This window comes from Belonocnema kinseyi, chromosome 2, assembly GCF_010883055.1.
Source record: "Belonocnema kinseyi isolate 2016_QV_RU_SX_M_011 chromosome 2, B_treatae_v1, whole genome shotgun sequence".
Taxonomy (NCBI): Eukaryota; Metazoa; Arthropoda; class Insecta; order Hymenoptera; family Cynipidae; genus Belonocnema; species Belonocnema kinseyi.
In genome coordinates, this window is record NC_046658.1 from 79,659,510 (window position 1) to 79,664,438 (window position 4,929).

The window sequence follows — 4,929 nt, forward strand, 5'->3', positions numbered from 1 at the left end:
GGGGACCTGCTCTACCAATAACCTTCTTACCTTCATTTATTCGTCTATCTAATTCCTCATTTATCTTCCCGTCCCTAGTAAATAAGCTACCAAGGTATACGATCCTTTAGATCTGGTTATTAAAGGTATAGAGAATAGGTTGGACCATTTCGCTATCCACACCACCTACGCAAATTTAACTTTTTTTCGGCTAAATATTTCGTGCAGAATTTTTTCAAAATTGTACGATCAAAATTAGAAATTGTGCATCACTGGAAGTACCTGATTTCTAAAAAACACTGGCGGGGCCAGGGAAACGTTTCGCTGACCCCGACATGGTGTTTGCCGCACAAGGGGTGGTTTTTGGGGGTTGAATTTTATTGCACAAATTTGAACAAATTGAGACGAAAATAATGCACTCATATAAAGTTGATTTTGGATAATGTTGGGACCAGCGGTACGTTTCGCTGGCCCCGCTATGGTGTTTTTTCGCACAGGGGGTGGTTTTAGGCGTTGAAGTTTGTTGCACAAATTGAAAGAAATTAGGACGAAAATAATGCATCCATGTAAAGTTGATTTTGGGTAATTTCGGGACCAGCGGTACGCTTCGCTGGCCCCGCCATGGTGTTTTCTGTACATGAGGTACATGCATGAGGTAAGTTGGTTGCACAGATTTGAAAAAATTAAGACGATAATAATACTCCCATATAAAGTTGATTTTGGATAATGTCAGGACCAGCTAATCATTTGGTTGTTCTCATCATGATGTTTGTCACACAGGGGGTAGTTTTTAGTGGTAGAAGTTGTTTGCACAAATTTGAACAAATTAAGTCGAAAATAATTCGCCCATATAAAGTTTATTTTGAATAATTTCGGGGCCAGGAAACGTTTCGCTGGCGACGCCGTGGTGTTTTCCACTCAGGGGGTAGTTTTTAAAATTTGAAGTTGGTTCTGCAAATTTGAAGAAATTAGTGCGAAAATAATTCGCCCATATAAAGTTTATTTTGGATAATGTGCTGGCCTGCGCAAAGTTTCGCTGGCCTCGTCATGTTGTTTTCCGTACAGGGGGTTGCTTGCAAAAATTTGAACAAATTAACACGAAAATAATTCGCCCATATAACATTTATTTTGGATAATTTCAGGGTTAGCGAAACGTTTCACTGGCCCCGCCATGCTGTTTTCTGCATAGGGGGTAGTTTTTAGGGGTTGAAGTTCGTTGCACCAATTTGTACAAATTAAGACGAAAATAATGCATCCATATGAAGTTGATTTTGGATAATGTCGGGAACATCGAAACGTTTCGTTGGCCCCGCAATGGTGTTTGCCTAACAGGGGTGGCTTTTAGGGTTTTAATTTTGTTGCACAAACTTGAATCTAATTAAGACGAAAGTAATGCACCCATATAAAGTTGATTTTGAATAATGTCGGGACCAGCGGTATGTTTTGCTGATGACGCCGTGGTGTTTGTCACACGGGGGTGGTTTTTAAGAGTTGAAGTTGGTTTTAAAAATCTAAACAAATTAGGACGAAAATAATTCGCCCATATAAAGTTTATTTTGAATAATGTCTGGGTCAGCGAAACGTTTCGCTGGCGCTGCCATGATATTTTCCGCTCAGGGGGTAGTTTTTAGGGTTTGAATTCGGTTGTACGGATTTGTAGACATTAAGACGAAAATAATGCACCCTTATAAAGTTGATTTTGGATCATGTCGGGATCAACGAAACATTTCGCTGGCCCGCTAATGTTTTTTTTTTTGTTGAGAAATTAGTTATTTTCGGTGATGCACAAATTCTAGTTTTGGTTGTACAAATTTGAACAAATTCTGCACTAAATATTTAGCCGAAAAATAGTTGAATTAGCATGGGTGGTGGGACCAGCGAAATGTCCCTAGAATAGGTTTTAAAGATTTTAAATTTGATAACCAAATTTACAGATAGACTTTTGGCACCCCAATGGGGTCACCCATCTCCGCAGTTCTTGCTGAGATTGTTATGCAAGATCTTGAAAGATGGAAATATACGTAAAAATATACGTCATGGAAAGATTCGGTTTTCAAATTCCGGTGTATTTTCGTTAGGTAGACGATTCGTTTTTTATTCTGCCTAATGATAAAATTAATCTGACAGTCTTACATTTCAATTCTTACCATAATAGGTTACAATTTACCTTTGATATTTAAAACAAAAAATCTAATAATTTTTGAATTTGCAACTTTTTCGAGATGGTAATAACTCCATTATTACGAATTGGTTTAGCAAAGCAACTTATTCTGGTAGACTTCTTTATTTTTTATCTAACTACCCTATTCAACATAAAATAGGAATTGTTAAAAACCTAGTCGATGCCGCTATTCTACTTTCCGATAATACTTTCCTCTTATATAACTTGCAAAGTGTCAAAGAATACATATGGTATAACAATTACCCCACTGAGTTCATACAGCAACATATCAAAAAAACTTTCTGAGTTAGATTTAAAAGAAAAACTTATAACGAAATTGTTAATGGAATTATTTATGTAAAGCAGGAGATCATTTCCATACCTTTCTTGGGAACAATTTCACAAAATTTTAAAAGGCTATTGAATAAAGTCAAAATAATAACTGTTTTTAGAGTCGATTACAAGTTAAATAAATTTATCAAATTAGGTAATGATAAATTAGATACTTTAGATCAATGTAACATAGCTTATAAAATCACGTACGATTTTCGCAGGACTTATGTAGGAGAAACAAAATGCCCCCAACGCATTAGAATAAAGGAACATTAAAATAACATCAACCATGTGGAAAAAAATCACAAATTCATAGCTAAACATTTGGTTCAATGCCATAATAGGGATCCAACTGCCATTAAATTGGATGAAGTGGAAATCATACATGTCGAACCTAATTTTTATAAGCGTGCCTTTACTGAACTGGTTTTTATTAAAAAAGAAGGCGAAAACTGTCTCAACAAAGTAACTGATTTAGATTTTTGCAACAAATCTTATAGCAAGATTTTAGATTCATTACATTAAGTCAACACCTATCTCGCGTCTGATTATAGTCTATCTACTTTTTACTCTGTGAAGTCAATACTGCTTCAAATTTCTAACCATTTTTTCGCTACTTTATTTTTATGCAATCACATATATTTGATCATACAGTATGACTAGTTCTTATTAAATCGAGTGCTCGTTTTTTAAGATGATGACGGAGGGTATACACTCTATCATCCTTATAGTTTTATTATTTACTGACTACTCCAATTTTTTCGATTTGAATCTATAAATTTCTACGTAATGAAAAATACTATTTTTCAAACAAATGATTATATTTTAAAATTATTTAGTTATTTTAAAAATTGGAAATAGGAGAGTTATTGAGAATGTTTTCCCGGAAAAATAAGCCGCTATTTATTAAAGTGCATTCATGTTTTTTAATTGGTAAGAAGCTATTTAGGCTCCTATGCTAAAAGCCTTTTTTAGTGCGATTTTTTCTATGGTGGCTTAAATTGAAGCTTGTAGAATTGAGATAAAGAGCAAACTTATCTATATTACATTTATTTCAATATCAGTAGTTACAAAATCAGAAAAATAAAGAAAATTTGGGAAATAAAAAGCAAGAGTTTCTGTACGAAATAAACATTTATTTAATAAATCAACAGCACAGAGACTAGTCTAATCTGGTCTCGATTATTTTCTCAGGGCCGTAGCAGGTATGGAAGAGCAGAATGGCCCTTTTTACCAGAAACACACTCGGCATTCAAGAACAAGTCGAAATGAATTTCTTTCCTATACATTCTTTCGTTGCAAAAATAATATATACATATTATTCAATTCATCATTCGGTCAGTGCGTCACACAAAAATCTTATATCAGTAGACTGAAATGCAAGTATTTTATAAAAGACTTAGCTGTGACCTAGGTAAACATATAATCAATCTTAAGCTTCTGAAATTCACGTAGTTAGATCTAAGTTTCAGAATTTCAAAAATAATTTAAGTAGTTGACTTATTGAGGCTAGGTTTGTTCGATAATTTAAAAAAATAGTAAACTTTTCTTCTCGGTCAGCCGAATCGTTACGATTTTCGTCCAGTTATTATGATACCTGTTGAATTTTTTTGGTTAAATTGAAATAAAGACTAATTTGTACCTTCGAAGTTCTAAAATTAATCTAGCTACGACCCTGCCTGAACAAGAATTGGCGTCAAAGGACAACCTTTTCCTATATATTTGCCCAATTTTCCACAGGAAACTAACGGCGTTGGGTAAAACTTCCTTTTTATAATACTTCTAAGACTAAGAATTTCATAGTCATCATTAAAATTTTGGAATAACTCGCAGTCAAATGTGTTGGTATCTCCAATTTTCGTATTTTAGGATAGAACAAAAATGATAATATTAGGCGTTAGGGTGCTGCATGGCACTCAATTTTGTTTGGAAGCCTTTTATATAATTTTCTACATCGAAACTACACATATCCTTTTTCCACATCCAACTGCAATCCAATTAAAAAAAAAACATTATTGGTCAAATTCATTTCCTATCAGCCAGGTTTAGAGTGGTCGAAAAAAGCATTGCAAATTTTCTTTCATTTTATATGGCAGAAAAATAGAAAATTGTTATTAACTTTTTGTAAAATTCATGATAAAGACGAGATTTCTGGAATTATCTCAACAGGAACTTTTTTTTTATTCTACAGGTGACAATTTTGCAAGTATTTTTGAAATAATTTAAAATTGGTTAAATAATTGTTATTATTTTTTAATTTGTAGTTTCACCGTAAATTATGAGTTAGTATTTTTTCGGAATAATGGCGTAGTAAGTGAATTTTGAGAATAATAGTTTTCGCGTAAGGTGTTTTAAATTTATTTAAAAAATTTGTGTCCCACTAAGTTATGAAAAATTAGCATTTTATTAAAGAAGTTCTATTATACCACAATTATTCAAGAAATTATTTGCTTAAA